The following is a 15043-nucleotide window of genomic DNA, read 5'->3' as shown; positions in this document are numbered from 1 at the left end:
TTTTTTTCATGTTGGAGACACATGAGAGACAAGAAATACCATACTTGTAATGAAAAGGAATATAGATTCTTGCCTCAACTGTTATAAAAAGAAAGAAAGAAAGAAAAAGATTTCAGGGCTGTGCATTGTTTTGTAATGGTTAATCTTCTGCTTAGAGCATTCATATCCTATATCAGTGTTCTGCTTCAAATCCAGCTTCCCGCTACTGCACAAACAGGGAGACAAGTAGTGGCTGAAGTACATGGTTCAATACCTCCCAATTAGAAAACCTGGGTGTATTTCTGGGTTCTTGACTTTGCCTTGTCCCAGTGCCACTTTTTATAGGTATCTGGGCAGTTAGGCAGCAAATGGAAGATTTCTTTCTCTGTATCTTTCTGTGTTGCTTTGCCTTTTAAATAAATAAATAAAAATTTTAAAAATAATTAAAAACTTAAAAATTAAACACTTGTGTTTCACTGTTTTATTATCTTCTCCAAGATCTTCAAACATGCTTGTGTGTGTGTGTGCAGAGTATTTTGTTTCTATAGCTATTACTTTATTCCCCTCCGATCAATTAACTATTTTGATTATCACATCTTATCTGTTTCACTATTATCCTTATACATATTTTTAATATGTACAGTACATATAATAGTGTGTTACAGTATATATGTTGTAACACAGAAAATTTAAATATACACACGAATGTATAAATGGATACACATACATGTATATGTTACATGACATAGCAATTATATATGTATAAATTTGCATGTACATATATGTATGCAGATAAACACAGATAGGTTTATTTTCATATACATTGGATATCCTTAACCTTCTTTCTTTCAACTTCCAGCAGTTTTCCCTGAGTGTAGAAAATTTAGAATAAGCTAAATTTCTCATTTTGTTATTTCTATATAAGAGGGATTTAACTCAATTCTGATGCTCTTTTCCTCTTATTTAATATTCAAAGGAAAACATAAAATGATTTAGATGAAGTTCTCATCATACTGTGTCTAAATTATTCAGGAAGGATTGCTGAGTAAGCAAATTCAGAAAATAGTACAGGAAGAAGATGGATCAGGAAAATTGATTACAACTACCTCGTCTTAGCCAGATCTATTATATTAGTTTTGTAGCTTCCAAAGTTGTCTGTGTATTTGTTTAAAGATGATTTTCTTAAAGTAAAAACTAAGCAGAAGGATTAAAATTGAAAAACAACAGTGATAAGGAAATAGAATTAATGAAAAGCAGAGGTACTATTAAGATACAAAACAGCCATGAATATGATGTAGTGGCTATATTTTAATAATAGTAAATATAAATTAATCTAATATAAGCTCACTTCAATGTGGTAAGTATAGTTTACATTTAGTCTTATTTTATTTTCTAGTTTCTTTGTGTAATTATATGTACATACTTTCAGGAGATCCTGCCTCATTTACAAATAAAAGCATTAGAATTTGGAAAAACGATCGTTTTTCATCATCACGTACTTAATTTCAGATCTTTTTTCTCACTTTATTCTTTTATTTCATTTCAAACATGTACTAAAAGCTCTTCTTTCACTTTCATATTATTTGTCTACTGTGCATTAGCGTGACATCAATTTTTCATGGAGGATTCTGCTTCTGGGTAGAATGTAGAAGGTCTGTTAAATCATTCAATATTTCTATCTGTAACATAATGACACCACTAATTAAGTACCATCATGAACTTTATTCTTGTTAAAGAGTTACATGGCTCAGATACTTGCCATTTTACACAACAGAATTAAAAATCTAGAAAAAAAGTACAAATACAGAAAACTTACCTTCTTGCTATAAAATGGTCCCAAATAAATCTCCTCGAGATAAGATATGTAGAGCTCAGTTTTTCTACAAAAGTTTTAAAAAGATCACATGCCTCATTTAACATATTCTGTGTATGTCTTTTAACACTAGTGAAGCTTTTTGAATATTGATCACAGATAAACTGAATAAAATCTCTCAACAATGCATAGAGAAATAAAAAAATCAGGACTTAAGTATAAAATTAGAATGGAAAAAAACACACACCAGACTTTCTTTTGTGTATCCCTAGTGTATATCTAGCTGAGGGTCCCAGGTATCAAGTCTTTGTCATCTCACTATCACCCTCAGATGTTCTGCAGGAAATATTACATATCTTCTGGAAAAAAAAGTTGACATAATTGGCACTTTCCTGACATTTACAATGAAGAAGTAGTGACTGAAATATCCTGATCCTCATATTTGGTTCTTCAACCTTAGGCCTGAGGCTTTGTTTCAACATAGGATATACAGAAATAGAAGACTTGTCAACTTACCTTGCTATCTTGGCATTTTTTATGAATGATGAATTTACTTTCAAAATTGGAAAACTGTAGAATGGAGAGAAAAGGAGCTCCAGAACATTATTTGTATAACATCATGATAAGTCTTAGAAATCTTATTGTTCAGTTGTTCCAAGATTAATGACAGTAAATATTCACTTACTCTTTGCTAAGTTTGTATTTAACCTCTGTTTACCTTCAATGATATAAGAAACAAGAGAGATTTGGGCTCATGATAAGTAAAAAAATAAAGTTTTATATATATATATATACACACACATCTATACGTATATATGTATATATATGTAACTTTATTTTTTACTCATATATGTACAGATGTGTGTGTATATGTATAGATGTGTGTATATGTATAGATGTGTGTGTATGTATATAAATCTCATATGTATAAATAAACATGTAGACAAACACTGATATCCAGGTGCATTAACAGGGAGCTGGATCAGAAGTGGAGCAGCTGAGACTCAAATCAGAGCCATATGGGATGCTGGCATTGCAGGCGGCTGCTTTACCCTCTATGCTGCAGTGTCAACTCATTATTTCTAATATAAGCAAATACCAACTCAGATTGGATTAACTGTCCAATAGTAGCATCCAAATATAAATAAAAGTAATAAACTATCAGGAGGAAAATAGTTATAGACATCAGCATAGAAAATGTTTTTTTTAATAAATCTCTAAAAGCAAAACTAACTAAATTACACAAAGGGAATTAAGTCAACTCAGAAGTTTGTGTACTGCAATGGAAACATTGCAGAGTGAAATGACAATCTACAGAATAGGCAAAAATATTTACAAAATGTTTACCTGACAATATCCATAATATATAAAGAACTCAAACAACTCAAAAGTAAAAAAAAAAAAAATGAATTTTTTTAAAATGAGCAAATGATCTGAGTAAATATTTTCCAAAAGAATAAATGGAAATAACCAATAAATACATAAGAAAAGCATTCAATTTCAATAGCTAATAAAATGTAAATCAAAACCCCAATGAGACATCATCACACCCTAGGTAGGATGGTCCTAAAAAATGCAACCAATAACAAATGCTGGTAAGGATACAGAAAAAGAGAAAGTTACACACTGTAGCTAGGAATGTAAATTAGTACAGCCACATGGAAAAGAGTATGGAGTTTACTCAAGAGGCTAAAAATATAACTGCTATATAATACAGCTACTGGTGTACAAGCCTCAGAAGGATGAATTTGGTATAGCAAAGACATAGCTGCAATTCCATATTTATTGGAGCATTATTCATAATACCAAGATAGAGAATCAAAACATGTGTTCACTGACTGATAAATGGATAAAGAAAATTTAGTACATATATTAAATGGAATGTCACTCATCTGTAAAAAAAGAATAAAATGTTTTACAACCTAGAAGGAACTGGATGGCATCATGTTAAGTGAAGTAAGTTAAACATTAAGTTTTCACTCATGTGGAAGTTGAACAGTTGGTCTTATAAAAAGTAGAGAAAAGGCCGGCGCCGTGGCTCCATAGGCTAATCCTCTGCCTTGTGGCGCCGGCACACCGGGTTCTAGTCCCGGTTGGGGCGCCGGATTCTGTCCCGGTTGCCCCTCTTCCAGGTCAGCTCTCTGCTATGGCCCGGGAGTGCAGTGGAGGATGGCCCAAGTCCTTGGGCCCTGCACCTGCATGGGAGACCAGGAAAAGCACCTGGCTCCTGGCTTCGGATCAGCGCGATGCACTGGCCGCAGCGCGCCGGCTGCGGCGGCCATTGGAGGGTGAACCAACGGCAAAAGGAAGACCTTTCTCTGTGTCTTTCTCTCTCACTGTCCACTCTGCCTCTCAAAAAAATAAAAATAAAAAAAAAAGTAGAGAAAAGGGAGGAAGAGAGATGTTGGAAAATATGTTCCAATGTACAGTAAGAAGAGAAAAATAAATTCCAGTGTTCTACATCACAATAGAGTCACTATCATGTGCCATAATTTACTATATATTTTAAATCAGAAGAGAAAAGTTCAATTTCCCAAAGCAATTATAAATTTAATAGAAATGTGAATTACCTAATTTTATTATTACATTGTATGCATATGCTAAATTATCCCACTATATCCCATAAATATGTGCGATTACTATGTTTTTTTTAAATTAAAAATATAATACGTCTCTAAGTCCTAGCACTGGAGGTTTTCCAAGGCTGGAAGAAGACTAAAATACAATTTAGGATTATTGGAGGTCCCTTAATTACTCTGCCTACCACAGTATTCCATAGTATAGCTTTTTACTTTAGTAAAAAAAGTTATTGAAAGTCATTGTAGAGAAAATATATTTTATATGGATTTCACGTCTCTAAAGTGCTATATACATTATTTGGCAAACTGGAGTATGCCATGAACAGCAACTGAAAATGATATAATAAAGCACTGATAAAAGTTCAGAAAGAACAGAATCTAAAATCAGCTGTCCTAACAGCATCCTGACTCGGTTCAGTTTTGGAGATCATAAGCAGTTGAACAGCAAGCTTAGGATCAGCAGAAACATGCTAGGTTTTGCTTCAGACTTTGCTTTTGATTTGCACCACAGCGCCAGATGTTAAGCTTACAGGTGTATTTTTATTGCTGTTACTTGCTTAAAATTCCGCATAAAGAAAGCAATTTTCTAATTTAAACCTTTAAAATGATATGTTGATACAGTTCGTGAAATAATTACAAGCAATTATTCTCGATTTTTCAAAATAATACCTCAATTACAAATGACAATTCATAAAATTACATTGATTATTTTTTGTGTAACACAATTCAAACTGAAGATACTGGTAACTAGTGAGAGAAAAGTTTTAATTTATTAGAGAAAGTATTTTTCCATTTTTAATAAAATGTGATACACAAAGAGTTCACAATATAGAGGTTGTATCTGAATTGAGTTTTGACTACTTGAGCATGTAAAAGTGAAAACAAAATAAGTACAAAGGAGGAATTAAGGATTTTTAAATAACCAGTTAAACACTCCCTCATACATTTTTATGAATACTTCATAAAATAAAATATAATTAATATCACCTCTGAACTTTTAAAAGGTACATTATAGGTTGAGATTAAGCGTATGCTTTATTATTTTGTAGAATGTGACCCATGGAGAACAGCTTCCAGTATCTTAAGTAATCAACATTAAAAATGTTTATCCCACGTATTTCCACTGTCTTTTCCACTCTGACCTTATTCTTTTTTAATATTTTTCCAGTTTTGTGTTTCTTTGCAAAGCATTTGTAGAATAAAATGATTCATTATTCACCCTAAGCACTCTCTTGCATGATACTTGCAACAAACTCACTTTGAATTCATTCAACATAGCCTTTTAAATGGGAAGAAATCTTCCTACTTTTCTAAAATGTCTTTCCCTTAATGGAAGGGATTAGATGTTGGTATTCTCAGCTGCACACTCCTGACAAGCTGATTACCACTCTGTCCTTGGGACAGTCACAGCTTGTTACAAGTAAGAGGCTGTAAATTCTAGCCATTCATTTTCCCATTTCACTGTCCATAGGAGCTAGTGAAAGATGGAACTCTTCAATTCTACCCTTTTATGTCAGTTAAAATAATAGTCAAATTCATTTCCTCCCACAGAATATGAGATATAGCATTGATTCCAGAAAAACATTGAACATTTTGTACAAGAGTCAAATCAGTTTCTCATTTTGTACTCCCACCAAATAAAAGGCTTTATGATTTTGTTACTTGCATGGGAAATGTTCACAGAACACTGCCAAGTACAAGTGTACTGTTTCCCAGTAGTCCTCTGTCACCATCTATCCATTTACTGCAGTGTAACCGTGACATTTTGCTGTAGCATACTTTGCTCAAGGACAGATAAACTAAAAATAAAAATAAAAACATATGCCCTTTTTCCCAACAATGGTTATCATAATATGTACAAAAATGAAAAAAATTTAAAATCAGAGTTTCCAAAACCAAATAAAGTAAATCAAAATCTTTCATTTTTATTATTTCAATTATTGAAGATGTTGGGTTTATTCGTATTCTGTATTGAATATATATCCCTCCTTCAAACACTTCACAAACTTAAGAAAGTTTGGAATTTGGGTATAACATTTTAATTAAAATATATATGATGAAAACAGTATGCATTTATAATATATACAGATACCAGGAGATGATTTTGGTAAATATTTTCCTTCATTTATAAATTTAGTGTCATCTTACACTTTTATAGTGTCTTAAGGAATATAATTCCTGCATCTTGGAAGAAAACTGGTAAGAAGGAGGATTTATGCGACATAGAAATTTACTGTTTGTTTATTATTTGGGAGCCAGAAATAGCAAACAAGCCCAAAGCTACACACAAGTCAGATTTTACTAAAGAAATTGTTAAGGATATATTACTATATTCCTTTGGGTCTATGAAGAGACTCCTACAATTAACACTTAACACAACTAATTTATTCAGAAAACTGAAGCTCCTCAGGAAACATTAGTTCATCAGCAGGCTATCCTATATCTCGTGTGTTTGGAGAAAGACAAATGTAGTCTTGGAACACTGATATGAGTATTGACTAAACCTACAGAGAGCAGGTCTTGAGATTTTTCACAGTGGTAGGTGTTTATAAATCACAGCTAAGTATCTTAAGAGTAAAAGAATTCATAAATTCTGAGATTTTTCATACAAAAACATTGTGACTTAATTAGATTACATTAATTTGTATCTTATTTGCATAAATCCTTCCAAACTAACATGGAGAAAAATTATAACATTTAAAGGGAAAGTATCCTGTATGGTTTGGTTTTAAAAGTGTGTTTTTGATATGATATATGATATATGGTATATATATCATATATATGATATATGTGTGTATGTTTAGGTTCTAGGATCATGTAAAACATCTATAGAAAAACTAAAACTTTCCAGATATTTATTCTGACTTGACATGTTACCAGAAATCTAATCTTCTATGTCAAACTCTTCAGGTAAAGGATGGTTAGGTTTTTCAGAGGTTATTATTTCTTTTCATTAAATTAAAAGATACTTCACAGTCTTGACGCTAATATTTTCTCTGGATTTACATACCTTCTTAATTTCTTAGCAAGATCACAGAGTTTTACATAATTAACAGAAATGTTTAATGTGATTCCAACATCTCTTCTCCAACTAAACTACAGTGGTTTCCTGCCCACAGCAACTCAATCCTATTCAGGTTCCCTTTTTATATGTCACTGTTTAATAAGTTATATTTTGCAAGTGTCTTATTAATATATGAACAAAGCAAAATATAGTGAGAATTCCATGATTGTTTTCAAGGTACACTAGAATTATGATAAACTTTTTCAAAATGTTCCCACAATAAACAGATGCTATTTGTCTTTGGTCATATAGAAAGTCAATATGCAAAATGCCTTCAGCAATTAAAAAAAAAAAAAGATCACCACGACTTTTGCTTTAAACTGGTCTGTTTCTGCTTTGAATGGGCCACTTCCATCTTTTGGTGATCTAAGGGATATATAATGTCAAATTTGAAGAAACAGGGCCCAGCACTGTGGTGCAGTGGGTTAACGCCCTAGCCTGAAGTGTTTGCATCCCAAATGGGCGCTGGTTCGAGACCCGGCTGCTCCACTTCTGATCCAGCTCTCTGCTTTAGCCTGGGAAAGCAGTAGAAAATGGCAAAAGTTCTTGGGCTCCTGCACCCGTGTGGGAGACCCGGAAGAAGCTCCTGGCTCCTGGCTTCGGATTGGTGCAGCTCCAGCCGTTGTGGGCACTTGGGGAGTGTACCAATGGAAGGAAGACCTTTCTCTCTGTCTCTCTCTCTCACTGTCTGCAACTCTACCTGTCAAATTATAAACAAAACCAAAACAAAATATGGCAAGTTTAAAACATTTTAAGTAGAAAATGAATTTTGTACATTTAATCTATGTTGAACAAAATCATTTAATATACTCCTATTTTATAATGAAGTGTTGAATATATCAAGAAATTTGTTGCATACATATTGTGTAAGTCACAGTATCACTTATGTATCTCTGTGTGACTGTATACCAAAATGACTCATTACTCTTGCCCAGCATTGCAAAATGTACATACAACAAACCCAGGAAAAGATCATACCTCAAAATATGAATTAGAGTTTTAGCTCAATGTGTTTCACATTTTTAAAACAGAGATTTATTTGTTTACTTATTTATTTATTCACTCATGCATTCTTTTCAAAGGTAGGAGACAGGGAAAGATGGAGAGACAGACAAAAATACTTTCCATTTGCTGGGCACTCCCCAAATGGCTCCAACAGCTAGGTATGGGCCAGGCAAAAGATAGATACTTCATTTTGGTATACTACATAAATGACAGGGCCCAAGTAATTGGATCATCTTGTGCTCTTCTCCTAATCTGATCAGTAGAATGCTGGATTGGAAGCAGAGCAGCTGTGACTAAAGTCAGTCCTCTGATACAGTATGTTGTAAGTGGCAACTTAAGCTGTTGAGCCATAATGTCCCAATTTTTAGGGATTTATTTATTTATTTGAAAAACATGACAACAGAGAGTATTTTGTTTTTGCACTATAATAAACAAGAAATTGTAAGTTGAACCATCATAAACCACGACTGTCTATATTTTACTAAATATGAAATAAAAAGGGTATTAATATACATTTTTACAAAATGTTGCCACAAGTGAACGTTAAATATACAGTTGCCAAAGTGGCAATCCTCTTATACGTTTTGAAGCAATGCTCAAACCAATTTAGTCATTGTAATTTTTTTTGCTTTGTTTTGTTTTGAGATATACATATTAACACCTTAGAGAAATATTAATAAATTGTATTTGATAGAATAATTCTAGAGCTATATTGATGAAAATAAAGACTTTAAGACTTTAAAATAACCTGTGAACATCAAATTTCTTTTTAATTAGCCTATTATTCCTTCATGGAGTGATGATTCATAGCTTATTTCTGTGGTTAAAAAACAATTTAGGCTTGTGCTATCAAGACAGTATGAGATTGTGCCTATTGTATGTGTGTGTGTGTGTGTGTGTGTCCCCATGTGTATCATCTGTTTAGAAGGCAGGGAAAGAGAAAGTGAGTGAAAGAAAGAGACACAAAAAGAGATAGCAGAGACTCAACTACTTAGATTATCACCTTTGTTCTCCAAGGATGCACACAAGTAATAAGTTGAAATTGATAGTGGACCCAGTAATTGAACTCAGGGACTCTGATATGGGATATGGATGTCCCAGGTGGCATCTGAACCTCTGTGGCAAACACCCCACCATGAGAATGTGTCTACTATACTCACATCTTAATACAAACGTATAATAATCCATGTTTAATATACTCCAGAAAGAGGATTCTGTGCAAATTTTTTTATTTTATTTTATAAAATAAAAATTTCCTGGCTGTTTCCTTCATTCAAAAATATAAATTTTACTTAAAAGTCACTTTTATTTTAGAGGGTAGCCTTGTTCTGTCTGTTGGCCAAATATAAAATAAATGTTTCACTCTGTTGGTGTTCTCTTCATAATTCAATTAAATATTAATTAGTGTTTATTCATAAATTATTATCTTTTCATAATTAGCACTGTTTTTTATGACTGCATTATTTTAAAGGTAATAAGTGACTCTAGAATTTTATTGTAATGTTCTTAAATAAAAATTTCAGTCTATTAGGAAAGAAGCATATAAAATAACAATAGAGTACTGGATAATATTTAATATAGCCAATTGATTATCACAAAACAAATCAGGCTTATTCAGCAGATATCCCAGAAGCACTTGTAGAGAATTTTCTCTCATGATGTCAAAATATGCCAACAACCTATAACTGACCTTTGACACAAAAAGATAGTTAGGTTTTTATAATATTATTACAAACCTTTTTGTGTCTCATGCATCACAAAAACCATTAGAAAATTAAAATATTATTCCAGGGGTCAGCACTATGGCGTAGCTAGTAAAGCCACCACCTGCAATGCCAGCATTCCATAGGGGTGCTGGTTTGATTCCTGGCTGCTCCATTTCTGATCCACTGTTTCACTTCAATAGGAGCACGAAATCTTATCTTTTCTTTGTGTGTGTTATGATAAAATTACTAAATTCCATATTGTTTTTCTTTTTATAGAGTTTTTTTTTTTTTTTTTTTTTTTTTTTTTTTTTTTTTTTGACAGGCACAGTGGACAGTTAGAGAGACAGACAAAAAGGTCTTCCTTTGTTTCCGTTGGTTCACCCCCAAGTGGCCGCTGCGGCCAGTGTGCTGCAGCCGGGGCACTGCACTGATCCGACGCCAGGAGCCAGGTGCTTCTCCTGGTCTCCCATGCAAGTGCAGGGCCCAGCACTTGGGCCATCCTCCACTGCCTTCCTGGGACACAGCAGAGAGCTGGACTGGAAGAGGACAACCAGGACAGAATCCGGTGCCCCAACCAGGACTAGAACCCGGTGTGCCAGCACTGCAGACAGAGGATTAGCCTACTGAGCCGTGGCACCGGCCGAGTTTTTAGTTTTCTTACAATTTATTATTATAGTACTAAATGTGTGTAGAGTTTTTATTTAGAATATGTCAGCTTCCGCAATTTTGATTTTGTTATTTCTAGTTGATAATAAAAGGATGCAATTCATTAACTATAATGCAGACTGAATTCCTATTCATCTTTTTTTTTATTTATTTATTTATTTTTGACAGGCAGAGTGGACAGTGAGAGAGAGAGACAGAGAGAGAAAGGTCTTCCTTTGCCGTTGGTTCACCCTCCAATGGCCGCCGCTGCAGCCGGCGCACCGCGCTGATCCGATGGCAGGAGCCAGGAGCCAGGTGCTTTTCCTGGTCTCCCATGGGGTGCAGGGCCCAAGCACCTGGGCCATCCTCCACTGCACTCCCTGGCCATAGCAGAGAGCTGGCCTGGAAGAGGGGCAACCGGGACAGAATCCGGCGCCCCAACCGGGACTAGAACCCTGTGTGCCGGCGCCGCAAGGTGGAGGATTAGCCTATTGAGCCACGGCGCCGGCTTCCTATTCATCTTAAAATGAAAAAAAAAAAAAAATTCCTTTCTCGATTAGATTAAAACTGAATAGGGAATATTATATTCATACATAATTGAATTTTTCTTGAGACCCCTTCCATCTTTTAAGTGTTATGCTTATACTTGCCAGCCTTATCAAACAGGGAGCAAACTTAATAAGTAAATAAGACTGCACCTGCTATCTTGTGGTAGATTCAATTTGTGAGGTATTGAACCAATATATTTTAAAAGTATAGGAGACAGTCATTTTTTGAATGTACATCTGAATATGTGCCCAATGTATTTAAGTAGGTAGAACGTTTATAGTAAAATAGCAAATCAATCTTCTCTTTCCTCAATAAATATTTGAAAAAGAATATTATAAGTAGTTGAATTTTATTATATTTTGCATAAACACTACTTGTATGTTCAGTGTCATGCAGTGTGGCAGGAAGTAATGAATTTATAATATAATTATTATCTTGAGGTAGAACAGATTTTTCTGCTGTTGTACTTGTTGATATAGTTTATAGTTTCTCTCTTACTGCTCACTGCATTTCAGCAATTTAATAGACCATACATCTCCTCCCAGCAAAGTTTAATATAATTCTCTGTTTTTCTTTGTTTCTTTGCTAAATGAAATTGGATTTTGTTTCAAGTTGTGCTACGTAGGTCCCACCATCGCTGATGACCTTCAATTTTATAGGTTCTGAGGAGCAAACACGTATGATAACTGTAACATAATCAATCTACCAATCAATACTCAACAAACATTGTTTTGTTTTTGGAACTACACTAAAAATATAATTTTAAATGATCTGCTGCATCAATCACCATTAAAAAATCATTATGAAAAAGATTCAGCTAGGCACTTTTGTTACCTGTGAGCATGGGTTAAAACTTTAGCAGATAAAATCATAGTTATTTGCATTTTTGAGATCCCTATGAGAAATGTATCTAATTTGCTTTCACCTCACTATGAAACTATTAAATTTGCAATGAAGTCAGGTGAAGATGAAGTGAGAAGGCTGGATAGATTCTAATCTATGTACACTATTAATAATTGAGCATAATGCATGACAAATTAAGGTTTCTGTTTTAGTTATCTAATGCTGTAAAACAGATTACCTACCCCTTTATTGGATTACAAGAATATTCATTTTGCTCTTCAGGAATCTGCAATCTGGCCAACTGCAATATGAATGTACCTGCTTAGATGTACATTCAAAAAATGACTGTCTCCTATACTTTTAAAATATCTTGGTTCAATACCTCACAAATTGAATCTACCAATCTGCAACTTAGTTGCAGAGTTCTCCATTTCTCCACATAATTTGTTAGTTGAGCAGCATAAGAGGGGTTTGAAAATCCACTTAAAAGATGGTCCACTTGCATAGATAGCAAGTCACTGCTGGGTCACTGTCTCCTCCATCGTGGGCTTCTCTACTTAGTCAGCTCGCCTTCCTCACAGCCAGGTTTTAAAAGTCAGCATTAAAACCAATTGACTGGGGTTGGCACTGTGGCGTTTTAGGTAAAGCCATTGGCTACAGTGCCACCATCCCATATGGATGCCAGTTCAAGTCTCAGCTGCTCTACATCTGATCTAGCTCTTTGCTGTAGCTTGGGAAAGCAGTAGAAGATGGCCCAAATTCTTGGGCTCCTGCACCCACTTGGAAGACCCAGAAGAATCTCCTGGCTCCTAGCTTCAGATTGGTGCAACGCAGGCCATTACAGCTATCTGGGGAGTGAATCAACAGATAGTAGACCTCTCTCTTTCTCTCTGCCTTAGCTTCTCTGTAGCTCTGTCTTTCAAATAAGTAAATAAATTTTTTAAAAACTCCATTGACTGACTGACGCCCTGGCTCAATAGGCTAATCCTCCGCCTAGCGGCGCCGGCACACAGGGTTCTAGTCCCACTCGGGGCACCGGATTCTGTCCCGGTTGCCCCTCTTCCAGGCCAGCTCTCTGCTGTGGCCCGGGAGTGCAGTGGAGGATGGCCCAAGTCCTTGGGCCCTGCACCCCATGGGAGACCAGGAGAAGCACCTTGCTCCTGGCTTTGGATCAGCGCGGTGTGCCGGCCGCAGTGCGCCGGCCGCGGCAGCCATTGGAGGGTGAACCAATGCCAAAGGATGACCTTTCTCTCTGTCTCTCTCTCTCTCACTGTCCACTCTGCCTGAAAAAATGAAAAACAAAAAACAAACAAACAAACAAAAAACCTCCATTGATTGCATCTACATGTGTTAATTTCTAGGCTCTCTATTCTCTCCCATTAATCTACATATTTTATGCCAGTACCATGTTGCTTCAATAGCTGTGATTTTGTAGCATGTTTTGAAATTAGGTATTGTGATGCTTCCAGGTAGCTGTCCCAGAATCATCATACTTTTTAATCAAACATTACAAAATTACAAATCTATATTTATTGTAAGGAAACACAGACTCTACTTTTGATGAACTGCATTGAAAAAAATAAAGGAGACATGTTTCAGTTCTCTAATCACACTGATTTCCTGTTTAATAATCCTCTATTAACAAATGAGAGTATGCCTGAGAGAGTCTCCTGTTCACTGAGTAAATACATAGCAGTTACGTTGATGATGTGTGATTTTGTTTATTTGACTAGCTACTATGTCAATGAGTGAGCACTAACCCCAAATCAATTAATCAGATTCTTTCTTCTAGAAATTTAGAACTGGGAATAAATGCATCTTGGAAGTGGCTTCATTCCAGGTATGTGAGGACAGGAATTCTGTAGAGGCTTACTCAAGCTTTGCGCATATAAGAAAGTGAAGCAAACTGAAAAAGAAAGAAAGAAAGAAAGAAAGAAAGAAAGAAAGAAAGAAAGAAAGAAAGAAAGAAAGAAAGAAAGAAAGAAAGAAAGAAAGAAAAAAAGAAAGAAAGAAAGAAAGAAAGAGAGAGAAAGAGAGAGAGAGAGAAAGAGAGAAAGAAAGAGAAAGAGAGAGAAAGAGAGAAAGAAATCAAGTAGTGCTAAACCCAAAAAGAGTAAGAGATAAACGAATTTCCTAAATACTGGATTGATAGTCATTTCTCAAATTCATTTCTTTTGTCATGGCATCTGTGTGTTAATTCATAATTAATCTTTCCTCTAGATCAGGCCCTTGAGACACCATGATTAAGAAAAGATAAAATGAACTTTTATCCGGGGAATATGCAAGAAAATAAGTTACAACCTCTTGACTGATATCATATTAGAGACCTCAGACTCCAAAGAAAATCAGAACAGTTTCCTTAAAAACATATTATAGTGCTTTGGGTGATGAAAACCCGACAGAGCTGTCAGAATTTGTGGCCTATGTTATACAGTAGCCTCATATATATCCACCAGTGGACATACTCCATTCATGGTTTGGAAGGAACTGTCTACTGATTGGGAGGTAAATAAATATATAACAAGTATGACCGCTGCTCTGAGATCTCCAGAACTTGTTGAGCATGTCATACAAGCCTGATATAATAAGAAATGGTTCCTTTATAACAATTGGGAAAATTATCTCTACAAGTAGCACACATGGATCCAATAGTTGGTACCATTTTTTAGATAAAATTTCTCACAGTTTTTCCTTAACATTCATTATAGGACATGACAGAAACAATGCAACTCACACCTTTTTGGGGGGTGAAAATCTGGAAAGTGATCTGTTATAAACCTAATAGGAAAATGGAGATGATACTTGTCTGTAATGGAGTTTTTCCCCAATACTTTTTAGAATCAAGAAAGAGATGGTTCTC

The sequence above is a fragment of the Oryctolagus cuniculus genome, chromosome 9 (genome assembly GCF_964237555.1).
Source record: "Oryctolagus cuniculus chromosome 9, mOryCun1.1, whole genome shotgun sequence".
NCBI lineage: Eukaryota > Metazoa > Chordata > Mammalia > Lagomorpha > Leporidae > Oryctolagus > Oryctolagus cuniculus.
The sequence above is the reverse complement of the archived record's forward strand: the minus strand, read 5'-3'. Positions refer to the sequence as shown.